This window comes from Myotis daubentonii, chromosome 4 (genome assembly GCF_963259705.1).
Source record: "Myotis daubentonii chromosome 4, mMyoDau2.1, whole genome shotgun sequence".
In the NCBI taxonomy this organism is placed as follows: Eukaryota; Metazoa; Chordata; class Mammalia; order Chiroptera; family Vespertilionidae; genus Myotis; species Myotis daubentonii.
This window is the reverse complement of record NC_081843.1, coordinates 95,450,847-95,477,644: the sequence shown is the minus strand read 5'-3', so window position 1 is coordinate 95,477,644 and position 26,798 is coordinate 95,450,847.

Below are 26,798 nucleotides of genomic sequence, written 5' to 3'. Positions count from 1 at the left end.
GGCTACAGCTCACACCAATCACCCTGCTTGTAAAGCTAGGGTTTATTTTCATAAGTGGGTTGTTGTCTCCATTCCCAACTCTTAACTAATGCTCAACAATTTTGCTCAGTGAGAGAGTCAAGGTGTAAGTGAAACTGAAATGTGGGGTCTTTGAGTCCGAGTTGGTTGTCTTGCAAAATCAAAGAATGAAGTCTCAGACAAAAACAGTCAGCAGAACCAAAATTTATTGATAGAAACCAGTCCTAGAAAAAGTGCAGCTGGAGTTCCTGATGGAAGTCAGTGTCCAGAGATTTCTTTCCATGTTACAGTCAGTTGTTAAAGTCCATTAGTCCATAAGCCAGGTGGGCAGAGGGGAGCATGTCTCCTGCTATCAACCCAAGAATCTAGCTCACAGGGAAGACAGAGTAGGAGGAAGCATGCTTTTTAATCTAGGGGGTGGATACAGTCTTTACTAGCTCCTGATTGGTCTTTTCAAAGAATTCTGCCTTAGCAATATCCTTGAAATTGGCTTATATGCCTTACTGCCTCGTGACTGGTTATCTGCCTGGCTTAGCAACATCCATGCATTTTATTTTTTATTTTTATTTTTTTTTAAATATATTTTATTGATTCTTTACAGAGAGGAAGGGAGAAGGATAGAGAGTTAGAAACATCGATGAGAGAGAAACATCGATCAGCTGCCTCCTGCACACTTCCCGCTGGGTATGTGCCTGCAACCAATGTACATGCCCTTGACCAGAATCGAACCTGGGACCCCTGAGTCCGCAGGCTGACGCTCTATCCACTGAGCCAAACTGGTTAGGGCAACATCCATACATTTTAAAGTTTGTTTCCTGTGAGCACCCTTTCTTCCCTGCTCAGCTGCGTTGTCCTAGTAACTCCCCACAGCTGGGTTTCTGGGTTCTAGTTACTCCTCTCCCCACCCCATGGTCCCTGCCCCTGTCTATCTAGTTTCCCTCTAACTCCTCTGTTTCTTGCTGGAAATTGTTTTGTGCTTTTATTGTATCAAAATGAGAGGTCACTATACTTTAACTGGAAAGTATTTGGAACTTTGATGGATCCTGATGATTTTGATAATTTTTGACAATATTTTCTAAAATATAGTGCTGTAATGACTGGAGTGAATATATCAGAGGACCAATAAAATGTAATTTTGAGGTGTTCCTTTTTTATTTTTAATATTAAAAAGCCCTGTTTTTTTCTTGTTTTACAAAGTTACACTACAAAATTATTTGCAAATATTCACATTATCTTGTCAACTTAAGAAACATTCAAACCTGTGAAGATTTTTGTGCGTTTGTAAGAACAGGAAAAAAAAGCCTTTCCTTTTCTTTGCTGTGGCCTTCCACAATTTATGGGAAGCATCTGGTAATTAAACCCCAAGATTATTGGTTCTTCTGATTCAAATAGCTCCTCTATTCAAACTGTGGAACAAGATAAGCTACTCTCAAGGCTACATTCTTGTTTCCCCTTCTCCCTGTTGTTTTCACAACTCATGGATAATTTGCACCAAGGAGTCTCCAGTTAGTAGAAAGTTCACCCCCTCCCCTTCAAACAAACCTCTTTTGAACTCTTCATCACTTTTTTTCTAAGCTTGTTTTACAAGCTTAGGAAAAAATACTGATAAGACACCTCCTTAGGACATCTGCTGGACTGTCTCCTGGAAAGCAAACGAACTGTAACCTTTCAAGACAGCCCCTGATATCTGCTCAACTTCAACATAATCCACATCCCCTCCCTTCCTTGTTACTTAGCAATAACCACTGCTTAAAAGAGAAGGCCACTCTTTATTCCCTGTGCTGTACTAACTAGCAATAGTCGGCTCTTTCCTCCCTTGGAAAGTAAAATAAACTTCCTATCTGAATCTTTTCTTTTAGTTGTGAATTATTTCACAGCCTGCATCACAAGCCAAACCCTAACAGTGTATTTGAGCCAAAACTGTTGACAATTGCCAGGAAGCAAAATCTCAACAGATTGAGATAATGATCTGGAGAATGGCAGTTTTGTACTGTATTTTATACATTACAATCAAATGAGGAGACATAAGTGGGTTACATGAAATCCATTCATGACAGATTAGGGGGCTGAGAGAAAGCAAAGTAGGGGAAACTTCTAGGATTGGATAAAAGTGAAATGATAGAAACATATTTCTTTTACTTAGGTGGGTGCGGGATACTTTACAGTCAACAATTAATAACAATGAGGGGATTTGTGGTCTCCACAGAGTGCTTTGAGTGGTCTGGAAAAAAATTACTTTGACATTCCAAAGATAAGTTATCATAGATGCAAAAAGACACGAGACAGACTCAGTTGAGGTACAGCTTGGCCTTTGTCAGGGAAGATACTGACTTAGGACATGACTATCCACCATAAACAGCATTTAATTAAAAATGTTTTAATTTCAGACCATCCTTTGTGGTTACTTTAGGTCTCTGAGTTTGCAAGGCTACCATGCAGGCCTTTCCTGAGCTAGTCAGGTTAGCATGTGGCCCCTTTTCACCCACCATCTATTCATAACTCAATACCTATTTATTATTTACTTTTAATGAATTCTGAGGGCAATATTTATGTTAAAACATCAAACTTAAATGAACTGTTTCTAACTTATCCAGTTTCTTCTATTTTTCTTTTAATTCTCATCTGAGAATATGTTCACTGATTTCTAGAGAGAGGGGAAGGGAGATAAAGAGAGAGAGAGAGATTGTTATGAGAAACATCCATCAGCTGCCTCCTGCATGTGCCCTGACTGGGACCAGTGATTGAACCCAGAACCTTTGATGTAAAGGACAACACTCCAACCAACTGAGCCACAGGGGCCAGGGCAATAACTTGTCTAGTTTCTATGAATAGAGATACTATAGACCAGCCGTGGGCAAACTATGGCCCGTGGGCCGGATCCGGCCCATTTGAAATGAATAAAACTAAAAGAAAAAAAGACCGTACCCTTTTCTGTAATGATGTTTACTTTGAATTTATATTAGTTCACACAAACACTCCATCCATGCTTTTGTTTCGGCCCTCCGGTCCAGTTTAAGAACCCATTGTGGCCCTCGAGTCAAAAAGTTTGCCCACCCCTGCTATAGACAGTAGTAGCAATGAAAAAAAAAAACCAAAAACAAACCAAAACACTTAACACATGTAAAGTACAAACCATAATGAAGCTCATCTCAATACAAATTATAAATTATCAATAATGAAGAAATGTCATGACAATTTACACTCTTTATTCAATGTTGACTGAAATCAAGTGGCCAATAGTGTCCTTTTAGAAAATAGACTTTCAAAGTGTATTTTGAAGAACATAATGAAATGTCCAAGAGAATTAATAGAATTTTATTCAAAATATGTGAGATACACATGTGCAAAATTAAATCACCACCTTGTCTTCTGACTTTACCAAGCAGCCACTTGATATTTCATTGTCCTGTGACCTGAGTACCACAGAAAGATAAGATCTAATAAAGATAAGCAGAAAAAAAATAGCCTAAGAACATATTGCTCCATAAATATTATGTATCAGTCTGTAATTCTTTTCTATGACTTAGAGCTGCCAGAATTAACTGATGAAATACAAATGTGGCTTGCTGTTTTAGTAATAACATTTCCTGGTCTATTTTATTAAAAAACTAGAGGCCTGATGCACACAATTTGTGCACAGGGAGGTGTCCCTCAGCCCAGCCTGTGCCCTCTCACATTCCAGGACCCCTCGCACCTAACCGTCCACCTGCTTGCTCCTAATGGTCCCCCTGCTCACTCCTGACTACCCACCTTACCTCAATAGGGGGCGGAGCTGGCAGCCAACCTCCTGCCACCCCTCCCCCTGGCCAGCCCTGCCCCTGATCGCTGGACCCTACCCCAATAGGGACCGGGGTTGGCCAGCTAACTGCCTGCAGCCCCTCCCCCAGCCAGCCCTACCCCCGTTGGGCCCCCCACCCTGATCTGCCAATGGCCCCTCCCCCCAGCCATTTCCACACTTGATTGGCCCCCCCACTATGATCAGGGCCAGCCAGCCAACAACCCATGGCCCCTCCCCAAGGCTGCTGGCCCCCGATCAGCCCCCCCCCCCCCCCATTCAGAGGTGGGACCAGCTGGCCCACTGCCCACAGCCCCACCTCATGGCTGGCCCCACCCCTAATTGCCCACCCCCACCCCAATCAGGGGTGGGGACGCCTGGCCAATCACCCGCGGCCCCTTCCCCCAGCTGGCCTGGACCTGATCAGGTCACAATCGGGGCAGGTCAGCTGGGCAACCTCCTGCTGTCTCCTCCTCCTGACAGGCCTGGCCTTGATCAGCCTTGATTGGGGCTAGGCCGTCCAGACCCTACCCGTGCATGAATTCCTTCACTGGGCCTCTAGTATACTAATAATATAGAAAAAATAGGACAAGAAAAAATTAGAGTATCAGAATTTTAGTAATTTTCATAGGCATACTAAATATTTATGCTGTTATAGTTCCTAAAAGTTGGGATAAATCTGTATCATTTAGGAAATTAAAAAGGAGTAGTAATTAACAGGATTAAATGATTAAGGTGCAAAATTTGTGTATTAAGATGAAGGGATTTCAGATTATTCAACCAGAAGATGAATAGCCTCTTGATAATTATGGAACACCTTAGATCCTTTACAGAGAAGCTGAAGCTCCATGAAAGTTCAAGCTTGCGTAACTGTTTATAATTAGTATTGATTTCATGACAGATTTTGCTCTAACTGAAGAGATTGGCAGCAGCAGCCACGAGGATAACAGAAAAAAAAAAAAAAAAAAAAAAAAAAACAGAACAAAATAATAGTGAAAATTTGTTACTCAAAAACCACACTGTCTACTGGTTATGGTGTCCATACCACCTAAGTTTGTACCTTGACCTCTGTCATCACTGAATTGCTGGTGTGCTAGTTTGCGTATAAAGTCACTGGGAAAACATTGTCAATGTGACTGACTCTCCCACTGTCAGTCTTTAAGGGCGAGTCTTTCAGACCTTAGGCATCTAAATGTCCAGTGCTTGTCACCATCACCTTATGCCTCTTATTAGAGCCTTGCAATTCTGATCATTCAGAACAAACTCCAATTAAAAAAAAATAGCATTTTATCCCCCTAATAAGCATCTTCTGTCTCTACTACAAGTCTCTCAGTGTCATAACGACCTTTTAAGCCAGGCTTTCCCATCTGCACCACAAAGGAGAAAAAAATTGTTCCAGTGACTATTTTCTTAATTGTCCCATGGATGGTACTAGTACCATATCAGATGCATGGGAAGTTTTCATTATAAGTAACAGATACTTTAAGACATTAAGGCTTAATTCTCTGCGGATCCCTGGAGGGAAACTTCTAGGTTTCTAGGTCATTCTTGCAACTTCACTCAGGTAATCCATAATCACCTGGTTATTGACCCTAAGAGTTTGGGGTAGTGGCGGATGAGATGACTCTGAAATTAAGTCTGCCCCCTTCTTATTCTTTACTTGTTGGGGTCCAACCCCAGCAGGTCCAGGGGTCCCCAAAGGTGTGGACGGAGTCGGTGAAGAAGGAACGACACAGAGGCAGCGTTCAGTTGATCAGCAGCCTAGCCAGGATCTCTAGCCAAGTTCTGGTCAGGATCTCCAGCGAAGTTCTGGTTAGGATCTCCAGCCAGGTTCTGTGTCCATGTTCTCTTGCTAGGTTCTCCAGCCAGGTTCTGTCCAGGTTCTCCAGCCAGGTTCAGTCACCAGGTTCTAGTCAGGTTCTCTTGCCAATTTCTGTAGTCAGGTTCAGTCCAGGATCTTTTGCCATGTTCTCTCACTAGGTTCTGTCTCTAGGTTCTGAGGCCAGTTTCTGTCCAGGATCTTTTGCCATGTTCTCTTGCTAGGTTCTTTCTCTAGGTTCTGTGGCCAGTTTCTGTCCAGGATCTTTTGCCATGTTCTCTACTGTGAAGTTCTTCTGTCTAGGTTCTGTGTAGTGTCTAGGTTCTGTGTCTAGGTTCTGTGTCTAGGTTCTGTCTCTAGGTTCTGTGTCTAAGTTCTGTGTCCTATTGTCTTGTTACATCTGTATTTATACCAGTTGATTCCAATCCTATCAATCTCTATTCCAAAGGTTAGGGCGTTTCTTATCTCCATTCCAGGGAGTAAAGATTATGTAGCTTAAGCATGATTGTTCGTAATTAAAGTGATTAATTACCCGCCTGGCACTTAGTTAAGGGGTTTTATTCCCTCCCTAACTTCAGGGGAAAATCCCTACCTGGGGAAACAACCTTTCTCAGAGAGGTGACCTTGGTTAAAACACAGCGCCAAGAAGGTGAGCAAACATATTAAGAACAGTATGCCATATATGCCAGGTCCCTTGAAACAGAAAGGATCGACCGGCTCCCGGCATTTACTTTACACTTTAAATAAGTATGAAAAAGTTTTCAGATCCAAGTTGACTACATATGACTTTTGATGCAAAAGTTTTAAGGTGATTAGAAATTATTGAAAATAAGAATTATTGGTTTAATATTGACTTGATATTTTGAAACCATTAACCTTGTAAAGTAACACTGTGAATATCATTCTGAAACAATGTGTAGCATATCTACACATTGAAACTCTAAGCATTTACATGGCTGTGTTACTGGGATCCCAATAAAATGTCATGCATATTTTAAAATAAATCATATCTTGAAAATTAAAAAACAAACAAACAAAAAACAACAACACAAAGGTCAAGTTTTTGCATTCTGTCACTTACAACTTGTGTGACCTTGGCAAGTTGCCAATTCTTAGTTTTGTTTTTCTCTTCAGTAAAATATAAATAATGACCTGCTTGTCTCACAGTATGTTATTAGAATCATAAGGCATAATTTTTTGCAAAAGGGACATTGCAAGCTATAAATTACTCTTTTTATAAAAAAAAATCACATCATTTTTTTTTTAAACTTCTAAGCAAGGGAGAAAGTCCCCTCTTAAGCATGCGTGAACATTCAGTATCATTTTATGTGGAGAAACCACCAGTAATTAGTTAAGATTTGGAATGCATTGTCACAGCTTGTACTTTCTGAGCTCTCAGTCACACGCACTGCACTCATTTCCTTTGCACAGCTTGACCTTTTCTAATTAATGCACAGGGTTGCCTCACTGCAACTTGCATTGACGTGCTGTGCCTATCAGGACTTGAAACAGTTCCAGCTCTGTGAATTTCCAAACACTTGCATTGAAAAAATATATCTTCAAAATGTTAGTTTGTTGGAAAGCACCCATACTATTCTTTATTTCCTAATTTTCAGAAGTGAATATTATCTTGTCTATTTCTTAATATTCTTCAATTCATCTTTAAATAATTTATTTTATTTTTGAAAACTAGTCTCTTAAAATTATGGATGAATTTATTGTTTGCTAACAAGTGAGAGTCACACATTTAAAGTAACAAGTTGGCATTAATAAAAATTGTTGGGATGATTAATAAAAACGATAATTTAAAATAATTTTAAGTAATATTCCTAATACATTTTCTTTTTAAAATTTTTATAAATACATCCTAAGTGTAGAACTCATCTTTTCTGTTAGTATTCCATAGTCTATTAAAGAATAAGAATTAATTTTTACAGAAAACTTATTGAAAGTTCAAAAGAAAAGAAAACAGAGCATAAACCGCAACTACTATACAAGTTCAGAGATGTTTAGGGTCACTTTATGAGATACTTTTCTGGCTAGCTCCTAACCCTTTCCCCACCCCAATTTAAGCAAAACAGCCTGTGTGTTTCCTCCAAGGCCTTGCTGATTGATATCCCTTCTAGAATTCAAATCAAATGTATTCAAGAACATCAAGTGTTCAAACAACACAAACACAACTCAGAAAAGTTATAAGTACCTGTTTTTTCCCTCTGCCTTCTTATTACTGACCAAAATGATAATGGATGAACCCCCAAAATGCAGCAACTTTACCCTATGACTACTGTTATTTCCTGGAACATACATGTATTCACTTACTGGTTAAGAAACAATTCAATAAATGAATATTTCTTAAGAGGAAAAGAATAGCAGGTTATAATAAGTTGCTGAGGGCTGACCCTTATCTTGCCCTTTCCTTAGAAAAATACCCACAGCTAGGTGAAAGATGCCCTGAGTCGGGAAGGTAATTGCCTGTTATTTTAGATGACATCAGCAAATTTCTAACTAGAAATATTTGTACAGTATTTCTTATAAGAAGGGAAACATTTCCATCCAACAGCTGGTCCTCGCTTGAAATGAAAGAAAATGGAAACATTTTTAGAAGGAGGGTGAAGGAAAACCTAACTTATTTTTTTGCATTTTCAACATGTTAATGCTTTGGGAAAATGTCTGTATTACACTTCTAAGGAAAATAATCAGGTAATAAAACAGCACACAGAAAAATGTGATGTTTAAAAGTATTACACAGTCAAACACACACATATAATCCAAATGCTCTCATGTCACAAGTATGTGTGTGTGTGTGTGTGTGTGTGTGTGTGTGTATTTGTAATTAGTGACATTTCTTGTTTAGTTTAGAGGACTTTTACCCCTGCCAGCATGCATTCTGTTTCTTGAAACTGCCACCCCTGAAAACTCTTCCTTAGTCTTGAAGAGGCCTATGTGAGCTGCCATACAGCGTGTCCACTACTCTAACTCCGTGGTGTCGGCCATAAGACATTTCTCCAGCTCCAACCCTCTGTAGCTGGTGACTACCCCTCAGAGGTGCCAGAAGGACCCTCTGAGAAGTCACTGCTAATGGTGCCCTTTGTGAAATCCCAGTTCTATGACAATGGTACTATGGGAAGTCTCTCAAAGATGCCACTTCCAAGTGAGAGAGTGGTGCTGGATTGCAGGTAGAGTTAGGAAATGAGCTGATTGAGTTCAACAAATTATCACTTAGGTATCTAAGCAACGTTGCTCATTTCCACTGCCTACCAAGTTCAGGAAAGCAACTGTTCAGCGTCTCCTTTTCAATTTTTTTCCTGTACTAGCAAACCAATAAATATATTAAAATAATAATAACATCCCCCACAAGGGAAAAAAAGTTTATTTTCTAGTTAAACAAGAAAAACTATTAGGCAAAAAGACATTTCTCACTCTCTCTCTCTCAACACCTACCCAATACAAGAGAATTTTTGATATAAAAATGAAATGTCATTTTTCAGTCTTCGAACATAACCTGACAAATATTAATATTACTAATCCATAATACTAATATCTATGTTCAGATTAAACATGACCTCTATTCCTATATGCATATATGAATATGTTTTTGTTTTGTATTTATACAACAAAAGTACCACTTCTGTTCATTTTTTTCTAAAGTAATAAAAGAATTTTACCAAATCATAGATAAGGAATAGTGAAAGGAAAGTTTGTTGAAAGATAAATAAATAAAAGCAGATACTAAAGTAAAACAGTTATCCCTGAATTAAGAAAAAAAGTATAATTTATTTTAATGTTTATACAGATATACATTGAAATGATTAAAAATGTTATTAATATGTTAGTGTATATTTTATATTCTAAAGCAGTGGTTCTCAACCTTCCTAATGCTGCGACCCTTTAATACAGTTCCTCATGTTGTGGTGACCCCCAACCATAAAATTATTTTCATTGAACCGGTGACTTCTTGGTTCATAGGTTGACCCTCAACCACTGAGCCATGCAAGCGGGACAATTTATTATTATTTTTTTCAGTCTTCCAAATCTATGAATAAAAGTATCTTTGGAAATGTTCCTGCTTTTTAATTACTTTGTATATTCAAAGTTACTACACTGTGCTTTTTCTGCACATGTAGTTTTATTATAAGTTTCCTATCCTATCTCGGCCCCCATTCCTACTTCATTATTTATTTTTAGCTTTTTGTACATATTCTGGGCATGTAGGTCTTGGTGTGTGGATTGGGTCATCCTGAATTCTTGCGTATGCAGAAGAAAGAAGGATATGACAGTAGCAGGTAGTTTCATGATGGAAAAAGTAATCCTGCAGCATGAGTTTAGTTCTTATTACAGTTTATTTTGCTGATAATCAAGATCAGAATTTTGGAGCCAGGGAGAATAGAGCATGTGAATAGCCAGCATAGTACAGGGATTCTATAATGCAAAGAAACAAGCAAAGATCCCAGAAGGGTGTGGAACAAAAATAAGAAATTAGGAAAATGATGGGATGTTGAGTAAGATAAATGTACCTCTAGGAGGCAGAAGGTTCTGTAGGTTGGGTTTCTGAGGGAGATGCAGTCCAGAAGCACGCCAAAACCAGCGCTGTCACAGAATCCTGGGCCATAGCCTTCACATGCAGACAAACCTCAGCTGTGAACAAAGTTAGCTCTCTTTCAGGAAACCAGGCAATGATCAGGATGGGCCTCGTGGACCTGAGAAGTCATCAAATTATGTTTAACCTGGAAAAATGTGGCTATTCATGAACAGGGAAATATTTGAATAAATATAGTGAAGGGGGAACTATGAAGCCATAGATAATAGCTTGCTCCACATATATTAGAATATATGGAGAATTATTCAGCATGGACAAGCAGTTTTTAATATATTTCTGTTGAGACAAGTAACTGTCTATTATGTGATTTTTTCCAGTGGCAAAAAAAAAAAACAAGTTGAAAGGGTAATATTTTGAACATATTATATTTTTGTGAAACAATTAAAAAGTGTTTGTAAAAGAGAAATAGAGAATAAAGATGCAGGACAATAAATTCAGGTACTGAAAATAGATTTTCTTGGTAGGAAAGCAAGAGATGGTTGGAAAGTTATCATATTTAAGGTGCATGTAGACAGTTCAATTCCAAATTAGTAATGTTTACTTTTTATAATTTAATAAAGGGTATGTAAAAATATAAAAAAATCAAGTAGCTCCCATATTTTATTATTTTCTCTTAGCTTTCTTCATAGCCTGTGTGATATAGAATCTTTCATTTTTTCTGTAGTAAATCTGTCAAGCTTCACACCTTTTTTGAATTTTTTGTTTTAATATATCTTCAAATTATTTCAATGTTAGTGTTTTATAAATGAATATGTTTTGGCATAAATTGAGGGGCATGCTTACTATTTAACTTTAACCAACTGTATCAATCTGTGTACTCTCTGAATTAAAGTGACATTATAATAAAACATATTTTCATAATAAACTAAATTTCAAAATTCAACCATATATCTCTTACTTATATTTTTTCAAATATTTGTTCTCTTAGTCTGTTCAGGTTTCTATAATAAACTACCATATACTGAATGTCTTAAGAAACAAAAAAATATTTCTGTATTTCTAGTGGCTGAGAAATCCAAGATCAAGGCTACCTACCAATTTAATATCTACTAAGGGCCCACTTCCTGATTCATAGCCAACTGTCTTCTTGCTGTGACCTTACATGGCAAAAGGGTCAAGAGGGCTCTCTGGGATTTCTCTCTCTTTTTTTCTTTTTTTCTGGGCTATCTATAATAATAAAAGTATAATATGCTAATTAGACCGAATGTCCTTCCGGACGATTTTCCAGCCGACCTTCTGGATGAAGTCGGGCCTGCGAAGGAAGCCCGGGTCCCGGGTGCCAGAGGGAAGCCAGTGCCAGCAGCTGGGGGAAGGAAGGCCTACTCCTGCACAAATTTCATGCATTGGGCCTCTAGTCTTTTAAAAGAGCATTTATTCCATTCATGAAGGCTCAACCCTAATGACTTAATCACCTCCCAAAGGTTCTATCTCCTAACTTTATCACATTGGGAATTAGAATATAAGTTTGGAGGGATACAACATTCAGTCCATAACATATGCCAAAAATTTAAAAGTTCTGAAAATTAGTTAAATAAACAATAAAATAAAAAATGCGTGATTTTACAAGAGGGAATTATTTTAAGAGTACAGAAATAAAACAATTTTTTATGTAATTTAAACATTTTAAAAACAGTTATTAATATTAAGGAAATTGTGTGCACTTATTTTAAAAAGGTTAAGAACTAAGGTAGAAAATTTAAATGATTTTTCAGCCTAAGGGTACACTCCAGTGCTTATAATTTTTCACTAGGAAGATTATTAATGATTATGAAAGGGTTACCAAATTGAATCTATAATGATCTTTTATAATCTTCAGTTTTAATTCTCTACATGGAATTGTAATTTATATTTTATTATGCATTAAAATTAATAATAGTACATTTTAGACATTTGTTACACTTGGGTTAATATAATTATGTACTCTCTATAACAAATGCTACCTACCACATTCCTTCAACTCCCATCACCCTATAAAATATTAACTGATGTTTTGATAAAAATATATATATCTTTTTATACAGACTAAAGTTTAATTTTAAGTTATAAAACCATGCATAATGTTATTTCCTTGTGTTGAAAATATAATCAATTCTGCTAGTTTCCATTCAGCTGAATTAGTTCTTCATAAGATTTAATGGGGATATCACTTTGTAGATTAATGTAACTTCAGCCCATTATACATAATGGCAGTCAAATTAATTCAGTAAAACTTTGACCAAATTCTGGGTAGTAAACCAAGTAAAATTAATCAGCTTCTTGCTGTACATCATGTTACACTTAGAAGTGAATCATATGAATATAAATTATGCAAATTATTTCTGTCTTTTCTAAATAGTAGCAAGTATTCTGTGCTGTTTAACTATTGTAAATTATCTAATCATCAAAATGTTCCATTGTTCATAAATTCTGTTATAAAAGTATCAAATGGGCCCAGCCGGTGTGGCTCAGTAGCTGAGCATCACCTATGAACCAGGAGGTAACAGTTCGATACTCAGTCAAGGTACATGCCTGGGTTATGGGCTCAATCCCCAGTGCCCCACATGCAGGAAACCGCCAATCAATGAGTCTCATCATTGATGTTTCTATCTCTCTCTGAAATCAATAAAAATAAATTTTAAAAAATAAAAATATCAGATGATTTAAATCAATTGTGTAATCATGTACTTTACATTAATTAATAAGAGCAGTTTAACTGCAACTATAAGAAATAAAAGAATTGCAAATGTTTGGTCAAATAATCCAGTAATATATATGCTATTCTACCAACATGGTCATTGGCTATATTACAGCTAATTTACTAAGAATGCTGAGATAAAATACCTAAATATTAATAATTTAGACTCCTGAGATAAAAAATAAAATTCCACTTGAATAAAGAGAAACAACAACAAAAACACTCTTTTTAAAAGAAAATAAAGAGAGGCTATGGACCATGACCCATTAGCCTCAGAGAGCTCAATGGAGCTGAAGCCACATCTGCCTACCTCTAACAGAGTCAACACCTCCTGTTCCCTTGGTGGTACAGTTGAGGTAATCTCTTTGGTGTGAAAAAGACTTTCTCCAAGAGCTGGTGCCATGTCAATTCAAGATCATGCAATAGAACTATATCTACTAGTATGTCCTGAAACTTGGCTAAGGTAATCAAAACCTCCTTGTTTGCATACCACCCCTCCCCCTTACCTCTTTTGAATCACCCTACCCAGAAAATGTAACATTTCAGTACAGAAGTATGTTTTTTGCTGAGGAAGACTCTGTTGAAGAGGAAAGGAAATATCACAAGTTTCTTTATCAATGGAATGCATTCTTGTTGCTATTTCAATAAATATATTTTGATCAACTTCATGTTTAAGCTTAGCAAGAACAAGGAACACAGTGATGGACAAGGCAGACAGGAGTCTTGAGCTCAAGGATACTACTGATTGGTTGATGGAGTCAAATATTAAACTTTAAAAATGTGTAATTTCTCTCAATTGCAGGTTGTGAGAAATGTTATGAAGGATGTATCGAGGGTCAAATGAAATATATAGGGGGTAGATCACAAGAAACTGGCTTGGAAGAGTATCAGAATAGTCTCCTGATTTGGAGAACAATGAAAGAGTTGGGCAGTTTTGATAGCATTCTCCCATGAAACCTAGCTCAGGGATGGGCTAGATTCCCCCCCCCCCCCAAAGCACCAAATTGCAGTGGAATGAAAATCCACCATAATGGCAAAGTGCAAATAAATAATTATAAGATGGAGAATGTGTAACATTAATAAAAGTTGGTAGAGAATAAAAGTTTTTAGAGTTTGAATAGAAAAAAAATGAGTAGTTGGTTTATGATTGATGCCTTTCTCCAGAGAACCAATATACATACCAATATCTCCATATAGATCAATCAGTAGGTCTATATACTCTATACACATATATGCAAATACATAAACACCTAGATAAGTACGTGTATTAAGAGATTTAAGAAATTGATTCATGGCCTGTTGGTGTGGCTCAATGGTTGAATGTTCACCTATGAACCAGGAGGTCACAGTTCCATTCCCTGTCAGAGCACATCACATGCCTGGGTTGCAGGCTTGATCCCCAGTGGGGAGCAGCCGAGCAATGATTCTCTCTCATCATTGATGTTTCTACCCCTCTTTCCCTCTCCCTTCCTCTCTGAAATCAATAAAAAAGGAAAAAGAAAAGAAAAAAGAATTAGTGCTTTGACATATAATTTTATATAAGATGTGCATCATTGTTACTAAAGAATTTAATAAATCTGTGAATATATTCATCTGTGTTTTTTTTCTTTGTGGGAATTTTCTTCAATTTCTTTATATTTGTTCTTAGCACTAGTTATTTCTAATTTAGTTGTATTAAGTTTTCTGGGGATTGTTAATCTCTCTACTATGCAAGAGATGGAATTAGGGCTTATGAGTGATTAGTAGAATTAAAACAAAAAAATAACCACATTGATATATAATTATTTACAAAAAGCTGTACATATTTAATATATACAACTTGGTGGGTTTGGAAATAAGCATACATCTGTGAAATGATCATCATGATCTATACTAGAAACATATCCATCACCTCCAAAAGGTTCCTCTTGACCTCTTTACTATTATTATCATTATTACATTTTTGTTTTTATCCAAAGCCCACTAGAGTCTTTGAAATAATAGTTTGCAATTCTAACCTTATATTAACATATTTAACCAGTAGTATGACCTATAGTTATGGTATAATAAAACATAAATTTATGAGATAATAGTCACAGTGAATGGTAACATATAATTTGAATTTTGTACAGTGTTTTACAAAGATTGACATTTGAAAGAGTCACATCACAGACAATAAAGTACTTCCTGATTTAAGTTATGGGTATTTAGAAAAGTGCTGATATGATAATAATGTTTGCTCCGTCTCCAAAAAATGCATAGTGTTGCTGAAATGGGCCATAAGCATGCTATTGAGTATGAGTTGAAAAATTTGTGCTTTTTTTTTATGAGCACACTAGAGGCCTAGTGCACAAAATTTATGCCCTGGGGGGCAGGTATCCCTCAGTCCAGCCTGCACCCTCTCCAACATGGGACCACTTATGGGATCAGGCCTAAACCAGCAGTCAGACATCCCTCTCACAATCTGGGACTGCTGTCTCCCAACCGCTCACCTGCCTGCCTGCCTGATTGCCCCTAACTGCTTCTGCCTGCCAGCCTGATCACCCCCTAACCACGCCCCTGCCAGCCTGATTAACACTTAACTGATTCCCTGCTGGCCCAATTGCCCCCAACTGCCCTCCCCTGCTGGCCCAGTTGCCCCTAACTGCCCTCTCCTGCTGGCCTGGTCTCCCCTCTCCTCCTCTGCAGGCCTGGTCCCCCTCAACTGCTTTCTGCTGCAGGCCTGGTCCCCCCCAACTGTCCTCCCTCCCCTGCAGGCCCAGTTGCCCCTAACTGCCCTCCCCTGCCAGCCTGGTAGCCCCCAACTGTCTTCCCCTGCAGGCCTGGTCCCCCCCAACTGTCCTCTCTCCCCTGCTGGCCTGATCACCCCCAACTGCCCTCCCCTACCAGCCCAATTGCCCCCAACTGCCCTCCCCTGCCAGCCCAGTTGCCCCAACTGCCCTCTTCTGCCAGCCTGGTTGCCCCCAATTGCCCTCCCCTGCTGGCCCAGTTGCTCCTAACTGGCTTCCCTTGCAGGCCTGTCCCCCCCCCCCCCCCGCCCAACTGCACTCCCCTGCAGGCCTGGTCGCCACTAATTACCCTCCTCTGCCAGCCGGTCACCCCTAACTTCCCTCCCCTTCAGGCCTGGTCCCCACCAATTGCCCTCCCTCCCCTGCTGGCCTGATCACCCAAAACTGCCCTCCCCTGCCGGCCATCTTGTGTGATGGTGTGACTGTCAATTTGCATATCACCTCTTTATTATATAGGATTAATATAGTGAATTTAGTTGAGGTTTTATCTCATTTTGTAAAATCAGGAAATAAATACTGTAATAGTTACTATGTATATCACTATTGCATCATCAAATAGAATATCTGACACATGTGACATTATTTCTCTCCATATATAAATGTACATACATATAGTGATTAATATAAATCACATCCAATTTCAATTTTAAAATAACATGTAGAATGACATGTTTATGTTTATTTGTATGTATATAAAATGTGTCTACACAATACAAATTCAGTCTCATACACACAAATACATGTATTTTACACATATGTATATACATTAATTTATTTAAAGATGTCTTATCATGATGTCTTATGATTATTCAGATAAATTAATAAAATTTATACTTGTTGAACAAAAAAAGGTTAATTTATTTTAACGTAGCAAGCAGTAGGTTCAAAACAAGTTCTGCTACTGAGAATGACTAAAGCATGCTGCCTTTCCTTAAAATCATATCTGTTTGGTTAAATGTAAAAGGTGGTATTTGGCTTGTTTCTATTCCAAACACTATTGGATTTAATTTGAACTTATAGACTGCAGTGAATATAAAATGTTCAAAATATTACTTGAACAGAGATAAGGATCGTGGTATTATGTTAATGGACAATATGTTTTTCTAATCCAAATATTGACAATTCTTTTTAAATATACATTCTGGGACTCTATAATTAATTTCATTTTCATACACACAATATGGCATGCTTAATTTTTTTCTAAATAAAGAAGTTAATTTAATATCACTCTTTTTTTTAAAGATTAAAGTATTTCTTATTCACTATTCTTATAGACACTTCTTGATTTTTTATATTCTCCTGTTCTCTTTTTCCCTCTCCCCAGTCTCTTATCTTCCTCTCTCTCCTTTTTTTTTCTTTTTTTTTTCTCTCCTCTCTACTTTCTCCCCAGTTAGATATCAGCATGAGACTTTTGCTGTGCTTCTATAGTTAAAATGTTTTGGAGCGATTCTAAGCTGTGACTGAGTGTTAATTTATATGATTGACTAGTTTTCAAATAGCCCAGCAGACATTACTGAATTTATTTCAGTATTGGGAGAAATCACATTTTTGTCCTAAGACTCTAAAGAGGAATATAATGGTGAATAATTAAGTAAAGAATATGGTCTATAGTTAATAAATCAATTTATGGACTGCTTCTTATTCCCTAAATTGAATATGCTATGTAAATATAAAGTGTTTATCTTAAAGCCTTAAAATCAAAGGTTAAAAAAATCTAATCTTGATGTGAAGTAGAAAGTAGGAGGCATGTCAGGTCAGCTCAAATCACTCAAATATATTTTAGTTCTGTTTATTTCAAATTCATGACAGACAGAATATTATTAAAAATATCTTCAAATCCTGCCCTAGTTTCCTGGACTAACTAGGTTTTAAAAATCAATGCTAGGCTATCTCTTCAGGGGGAAATATATATAATTCCTCATTTTGAATAATCCTTTCTCTTTTCCTTCCCTTAGTTTTATAGGATGAGTCAAATCAGTTTATTGATTCACAAAGATTCTCCTAATAAGTCAACTGGTTCCAACACTGTTGGTGTGAAAAAATACACTGGATTATCTGCTTAATACTTGTTTAGTTTCTTCTATAGTGAGCCCTGATTTGTTCATACTTTTCTCTCCACCCTCCCAAGGGGGGAGTTAATTTCCATTAAATTACAATAACTTTGGTCATTCTTTTCCCTGTGCTAGTAGTGATTCATTTAGGAATGAGCATATAATGCATTCTGACCAATGGACACTCTGTGGAATCTGCAGAGTTCTCTGGGGAAATTTCTCACCTTAGCACAAAAGCCAAACTGCTGAGGAGAACAGAGTAGATGAAAAAATCCAGTGTAGTATATGGCTTTTTTATGACTCTGAATTAACCTACCTTCAAATAGTCATACCTTCAGATTTTGAAGTGAGCTAATAAGTGTCTTACTGTTCAAACCATGTGGAGTGGGAATATCTACACTAATAAAAGAGAAACATGCAAATTGGTGTCACTCTGCTATGCCCACCAGTCAATCAGAGTGACTATGCAAATTAACCTAACAAATATGGTGGTTAATTTGCATATGCAGGTGCAGAGCAAAGACTGAAGGCTCTGGCCAGAGTGAAGACCAAAGACTGAAGACTGAAGAGGCTTGGCTTCTCTGCTGCAGCTGCAGTGGAGACACCTGGGTCCTAGGTGCCAGAGGAAAACCGGTGCCGGCAGCCAGGGGAAGGAAGGCCTATTGCATGAATCTTTGTGCAACGGGCTTCTAGTTAATAATAACATTCATCAACATTCCAATAGGTAGTACTATGGTTAGGAACTGTTGTGTACCATTTGAATCCATCTTTACCATTTGTGTCCATCTTTATCTGTAGCACATATAAATCTTCCTATCCTCTTTTTAAATTAAATTTTATATTAAACTAGAGGCCCAGTGCATGAAATTCAGAAAAGGGAGGTTCCCTAGAGGCCACTGGCTGCTGGCTGGGATTTCCCTTCCCCCAGCCGCCTGCTGCCGCAGCCAGCTGGGGTGGGGCCAGCTGGGCAGAGGGGCCACAGGCAGTTGGCCAGCCAATCCTGGTCAAACTACTGGTTGAACTCCCTTTTGAACTCCCAGTCAAGGGGACAATTTGGATATTAGCCTTTCATCATATAGGATTAAGTTCAAACATAAAACAATGGTATGTTGATATTTTAAAAATAGTAATACTCCAGAGGCATAATATTTTCTAATGGAAATAATTACTCTGGTAATTTTACTTATAAAGTTCATATATTTCTGTAATAATCCTTTACTATGAAGTTCAGTCTCCCAGTTTGCTCTGTTGTGACATTATTTTCTTAAAGTAATAACATATTACATTACCTAACAGTGAATCTATGAGGATTGTAAATGATGTAACAGGTTATTTCCAGAAGCATCAGGAATTAAACCCAAACATGCCAGGTTAGTTTTCTATATACCTGGTGCCTGTACAACTCATTGGCTAACACTAGTTTATACTACAGATGCCTCCAAGATACTTGGCATGCGGATTGGGAGTAAAGTGTAGCTGAGTGACCTTTTTTATTGCTCCATTCTTTCAGTTGTATTTCTCCGATTAGGGACCATCAAATTGCTCCTGGGATTTAGATCAATAAAAGTTTTTGGGTGGCTGTCATAAAAGTTAATAGGTAAAAGAGTATTTCTTTCTTGAAATTTTTGTAGAATGATTTCTACATTCCACTTGACTTCAGCTAAAGAAAACTGGCCTATAAAATTGCTTTTTAATATTCCAGAGTGAAATGCCATGTAAAGGGCTACATTTCCAATGAAAGCCTCTGAAAATGACCCCTATGTCCTGTGTGCAAAAGTAATTGCCCTCTTTTCTGCAGTGAAAAAATTTTATTAATTCTCAAAGTTCTATAATCTTTATATTCATCATTTTACCCACTGTACCCAGGGCTCTATTCTTAAAAATCAGGACAGTGTTCTGAAATTGATAGCTGACATTTACTTGAATGAAAAGAGGCATCATTTAGTGTGAACTTTCATTTTGATCTTTCCATACTCCGATTCCATTCCACACATTATTTTCATTTTTCATAGACTCAAAAACCAGTATTCCCTGAACAAGTTCATTTTTAAGTGACTCATCTAAGAAATAAAATTTATTTATGCCCTAGATGTCCAGAATATAAACACTCTAATATTAACTTTTTATCTAACAGTGGGGTGATTATAGCTAAAGATCTAGAGCATGCATTTGGACCCCATGACATTCTATACTTATGAGATGTGGTTTAATGTGAATGAAATTTGTGAAGCCTGAAGGTTAAAATGACATTTCCGTGCCAGATAGACTATGGTTGCCAAATCCACAGGATAAAGAGGTAAAATAGATACCAAAGGACTTGTATGCATGCATATAAGCCTAACCAATGGACACAGACACCAGGGTGGTGAGGGCATGAGTGGGAGTGTGGGGGGGGCCATGGGGGTATAAGGACACATATGTAATACCTTAATCAATAAAGAAAAAAATAGATAATGATTTTAAATAAATTTTACAGAATGGTCAAACTTTAGAGTTTCTCCCACAACACTTTAATATGTGTAATGCCTTCAGGTTTTTTATTTAGAAATGAAGTCAATAAACATGACTACTACTATTATAATAATTTTCTATAGCCCAAATCTATAATGCAACAACTGACTCATCTATTTGGAGGGATAACTGACATGCTCTGAAGCCCCGGACAGAATGTCATTGACTTCAATTAGCACATGAGTTAAGGAATTTAATGGGGTTGGCAAAATATTTGGGCCTAATAAGTTTGAATATATATACCTAACATTTCTGAAGTTTGTTCTTTTGTAGGTAAAATTACAAATCATCTATATAATAAAAACCCAATGGTCATAACGCTGTAATGACCAAAGATCGGTCACCAGGAGGTGCATGGAGCATCTCTTGGTCCAGTGCCCACAGTCTCTGAGCACAGCAAGGAGTGCAGCGGGTAGGTGGGGCCGCACAGTGAAGAGGGCATGGGGGATGGGCACTGGCAGGCGGGGCGGGGTGCACGGGTCCCCAGGTGGCGTGGCGATAGGAGGTGCTCCAGCCACAGGGTCAGGGGTGCACATGGCCAGCAGCAGGATAGGGGCAGGGGAAGGGCGTGAACTGGGAGAGGAATTGAGGCAGAAGGTAAAAGCTGTTACTAAGGGAAAGAGCCAAATGGTTCAGAGCAGCCAGTGGCTCAGACAACACTGGGGAGAGAGGAATGGGGACCAGCCAGGCACAAATGAGCTCATGAGGCCATGGCGGTGGGGTCGGGGGTCCCACTAGAGCACAGAGTGGGTCTGGGGTCCCATAGGCATGCACAGCAGGTCTAGGGTCCCGCCAGCGTGTGTAGCAGGGTCTGGGGTCCTGCCCTCCTCCCACCATCTGCCTCCCCCACCCCACCCCTCTGTGCTGGCAGCATCCCTGGAGCGAAGTGGGGCGCAGACAGCGTCCACGGATCCTGTGAGGTGTCATGGGGCAGGGGCACGGCCCTGATGGCAGGCTAGGCCTAGGGGACCCTACATGTGCACGACTTAATCATGTGCCGAGTCTCTAGTGATTATATAATTTCTGATCTTGTGGCAAAATATATGAAAATCAAACAATAATTTAAATAAGGGAGGTTGAGGGATATTTTTAGTTTAAAATTTAAATTATTGCTGAATAGCTGCTTGTTTTGCTGTGGTGTCTACTTTCAATTTATTTATTTATATATATGATTTTATATATACTACTCATTGAATGAAAACATTTAATGTAGTTACAATGTTATTTATAGTTCTAACAGTTAAACATGGAGAAAGAAATAACTATAAATATATACAATATTACCTTGCATATAATGATAGACTTAGGGGAAATAATATTTTAATCTACACTTTAATATGGCCTAATTATCATTATTAATTACTATTATAATATTTACTTTCCATTATGGAAAATAACCTTTCACAACTTATATTTGCTCTCCATCAAGTGTTTAATTATTTTTGGCATGAATCACAGTAGAGTTCTGGAGGCTCCTCCTCTGTTCTCGATGCCCAATTTGAATTTCCTCATAAAGTAGTAAATCCATTCAATTTAACATGAAACTCATTAAATTGCAAAAGTTTGGTGTGAGTGGAGCCAGCCCCTCTCTCAACCCTGCCCTTGCTACCAGTCTCGAGAAGGTTTCTGCCTTTCCTTGTTTAAAAGATTCCTCTTTAGCATGTCTTCCATTGGTAATTCAGGGTGAATATTTCCCAATTTAGTTTAAGTTCCAGTTTGGTTCTGGGAGGAGATGTGAGAAAGATCTACCTACTCCGCTGCCATCTTGAAACCAGCTGTCTATGTTAGGCCTCTTAACTGATATATTTTATTAATGGTAGAATGGCAATATACACTAGAACGGGTAAAATGGTAAATAGGTACCCTGTGGCCTCAAATTATATTTATAGAAAAACTATAACAACTAACTACTCCTCATGATTTTAGAAGAAAAACAGAATACGTAATTGAAATCTCTTTAAACAAGGAGGATGATATGCCTTCAAAATATGTTCATTCAGTGGAGTGAGAGGTTCAAGTCATATCTTATATGAATATATAAAACCGTTCTCAGTTTTTTCAGTTTTGGAATGAAGACTTCCACATTATTTTATTTTTTTAAACATATTTTATTGATTTTTTACGGAGAGGAAGGGAGAGGGATAGTTAGAAACATCGATGAAAGAGGAACATCGATCAGCTGCTTCCTGCACACCCGCTACTGGGGATGTGCCCGCAACCAGGGTACATGCCCAGACTGGAATAGAACCTGGGACCCTTCTGTCCGCAGGCCAATGCTCTATCCACTGAGCCAAACCGGTTAGGGCCACATTATTTTAAAAGATTGTCAGAATCTTCCAAAATCTTCTCAGTTAGTTAATGAGTTTAATTCAGTCATTTTAAGACATGTTAAGTTTCTGGTTGGTAAGCAGAAACCTCAGTGTTCTGATAAAATGACCTTAGAAGAAAGAGTAAATATTATAGACATGTGTTGAGTCAACTCCTACAAGGCACTCATCTTTTCCTACAACAATCCCATTTTTACAATATGCTAAACCAAAGTCCATCTTTCCTATTTAACTATGTCTCATGATGGTGTTCTGAAAAGCAAAACATTCTTTAAATCCCAATTAATACAAATATTCATCATATAAAACTTTAGTGATGTTTTATAAAATAGAATTCTTTTTCTTAAGTTTTTTATATAATGACCTTGAGAGTCATAAGTTTTCAACCAAAACTCATATTAACAATATTAAAATGATTTTAGTTATAAACACTATCTGAGGTAATATATCAAGAAACATGATAAATAGCAACACATTATATTGAGGAAGTTGTCTTATGGTCTGTCATAGAGGTCACTCTTCTCCTCCATCTGATTTAATATCCTGTTTAGCATTTCAATTAAGGATTTTATAAGAGCAAGTAAATGGAATATTAATAAGGTTCTCATATGAAACAAAACCAGAGAGGTGTTACAAACTATATCAAAACCAGAAATAATACAAATAGACATAATAAGGTTAGTATCAGAGACAGTATAGAACAAAATTAAATAAGCTTGTACGAAAGATGAGTTAATGTGCATTTCCCAACTCAGGCATGTAAGATTTTCCAAAAACAAATGTTTAGATGAAATGAACAAAAGGAAAAAAAATACTGTGCTTGGGGAATGCTTGTACATATTATCATATTCTACCTTATACAAAGGTACATAGTTACCTGGATACAACTATGGAAATTAAGATCTAAACTAGTAAATACAAGGCTTTTCAAACTCACCATTTTCAAGAATAAATATTAAGATACACATATATTTGATTAAAGAATTAAAATATATACCTAAGCTAAAAGTCATTAAATAAATAATGTTCAAGTCTTCTATCTTGAAAATAAATCTTTATAACCACTTGAAATTCAAGTATGAGTTCCCTATCCTCAGTTTAAGAATCCTGTTCTGTTTCATGATGGCATAAGGAGAGCCAGATCCTGGGCTCCAGATCCCCTAGCTCTGTAATTTACAACAAAGGTCCTTGCCCTCAGCTTTGTGGTCATCCCACCCACACATTCCAGCACTGTCCAAAACTCCGTAAACAGCAGCTGCATGACTTTCTCTCAGGCTTAGGGATAAACACATCAGTAGCATGACCCTCTCTCAGGAAAAAGCCAACACCAGACCTAGACATAAGTTCAGTGTTATGAAAAGATGTCTAATGTCCTGGGAGCCTGGGCCATAGTCTACAGAGATGACATAAAATCAAGTATACATGAACACTTGGCCCTATTAGTGCCTTAACCGGTGGTAAGAGATTAGCTAGAAAACTCCCAGAATATATATTCTATATAAGAGCCAACCAACGTATTTCTCTACCCAGCATTTGAAAATTGTACTGTTTGAGGAAAATAAAATGTATAAAAGATACTATTATTGCATCATTAAGCTACTCAGCTGATTGAAGGCAGCATGTTAAGGAGTACAGAGTTGCCCTGACTGGTTTGGCTCAGTGGATAGAACGTCGGCCTGTGGACCGAAGGGTCCCAGGTTTGATTCCAGTCAGGGGCATGTACCTTGGTTGCGGGTACATCCCCAGTGGGGGGTGTGCAGGAGGTAGCTGATCGATGTTCCTCTCTCATTGATGTTTCTCTCTATCCCTCTCCCTCTCTGTAAAAAATCAATAAAATATATTTTTTTTAAAAAAAGAAGTACAGAGTGACAGATTTTGTAGGACCTAATATATGTAGTGCAATGACAACAACATATATATTAAATTGCAATTGAGAAAGCTTTGTTTATAATTAAATAGCTCTTGGTCACAAAATGTCTTAGGCTGACTTCACTGGAAAGAGAGCCTGAGACAGGGATTTAGGTGCACATGGTTAGTCAAAGGACTTCTCTATTCATCTCAGGAGAAAGGGAGTGAAGTAAGCAGATTAAGGCAGTGGATGGAGCTAATTGGGGATGAGATCACAGCTGGGGGTTAGATTCAGTCTGATTCCATAAGTTCTGTAACATAATGAATCCCACAAATTGGTCTCAGCTAGAGGCAAGAGAATCTTAAGTATTGCTGTCAGCTAATCATTGACTATAGGTTGCTCCCTGTGGTTGAGCATAACCTATCCTATTTTGACAGCAGTAATTCTTTGAAAGAGGGGGAAGCTATAAATCATTAAAAACAATCTCTCAAGGCAGCTGGAATATACTGTCCTAGTAAAGATAATCTAAATGGAGTTCCACCTTTAGTCTCCACAATGGTCCACTCATTGTACAGATCAGATCTACTACTTTTCACATTTTGTTTATTATCTCTAGGCTAATGATTGGCTACAATTTATGAGAAAATTTATAATAAAAAGGTCAGTGCAATGAATAGCAGCACACACTGCTGTAGTTGGTTTAAGACTACAATTGATATCCATCATCTACCTCTTCTGCTACTCAATCAAGACTGTCCCCTTACCCTTAACTTGTACTTTTATTAGTCTACTAGAGGCCCATTGCACACAGAGATTCGTGCAATAGGCCTTCCTTCCCCTGGCTGCCGGCACCAGTTTTCCTCCGGAACCCGGGACCCAGGCCTTCACTCCAGCCACAGTGGAGTAGCCAAGCCTGAAGGCTTCTCCACTCCGACTGCAGCAGAGAAGCCAAGCCTCTTCAGTCTTCAGTCATCTTCAGTCTTCAGTCTTCTTCAATCTTAAGTCATCTTCAGTCTTTGCTTCGCACCTGCATATGCAAATTAACTGCCATTTTTTGTTGGTTTAATTTGCATACTCATTCTGATTGGTTGGTGGGCATAGCGGAGTGACGCCGATTTGCATGTTTCTCTTTTATTAGTGTAGATGTGGTTTCTTGGTGGAGACTTTGATCAATGACAATTTTGAGCCACAGTTATCCTGCATTTTTCAAGGTGAGTGTCTTTACTGGCCCATTTTCAATTAAAACTAGGCAGAGGAGCACCAAGAAATACCCAGAGGACCTCCTGATTGCCAAGTACAATCTGTCCTACTTTCATTATGAAACAGAAGCCATCATGATCATCACAATTAATTACCTTTGCCAGCATAGTAACTTCCTATACACCTGCTGATCAACTGACACAAAGAGCCCAAAGTCATTAAACAGCAGTTATGGCTTTAAGTCTAGTAATACTTTCAGTGCATCTCCTTGTGAAAGTGACCCAATCTAGTCTTCAAGAGCCTACTGACAGGAAGAACAAATTTTTCAAATGGGCTTTGGGAGTGATAGTGCTACTTCCATCCCTTCATTCTCAGGCCCATTTATTCTATCTATTGGAAACAAACATTGTATCATAGCCATTGGTTTAAGAATAATATCCCATTATGAATGAAAATATCTCATCCTCTCAATTGTATTTTCAAGATGGCACTTCAGCTGCTTTATTAGATGAGCAGTTTAAGGGCAGTGAAGTTTGCAGCTGACCATGGTCATGTGCACACTGTTGCAGCACTTTTGCTGTAAAGCATCCTTGATTTAAGAATATTATAAGAGATCTCAAGTTGGTAGATCAGACACATTATAAGTATTTAAACAGTGGAGCTGGCTGAACAAAAGCACAAAAGGAAAGCAAAGCCACTTCTAGAATATGTGCCTCTCCCATTCACAATGAATCATTGCCCTTTCTCATTGTAAACAAATTCACCAATTCTTCTTCTTGATGGAGTGTGCTATATTGTGGAATTGACATCGTTCTCAATTATTGTCGCATCTGATAGTAAGCAGCATCAAGAGCTACATCACTTGGTGTGAGAGAGACCATGCCAGTGGACCTTTGCATAAACTTCAAATATGCTGCCATGGCTATTCCTTTAAAGATCTATGTCACAACTACTGGGATTCCTGGTGACAAAATGTGGCTGAAATTTAATTTAATAAACCATCTTCTGTATTTGGTTGTTTAGTGCCTCTTCTGCAGTAGATGTTCAATGATGAGAATTGATATGTTATACAAGGTCCACATGCCTCCTATATGCCCTTAATCCAGGTCAATTCTCTTTCTTTCTTCCTTTCTTTCTTTCTTTCTTTCTTTCTTTCTTTCTTTCTTTCTTTCTTTCTTTCTTTCTTTCTTTCTTCTTTCTTTTCTTTCT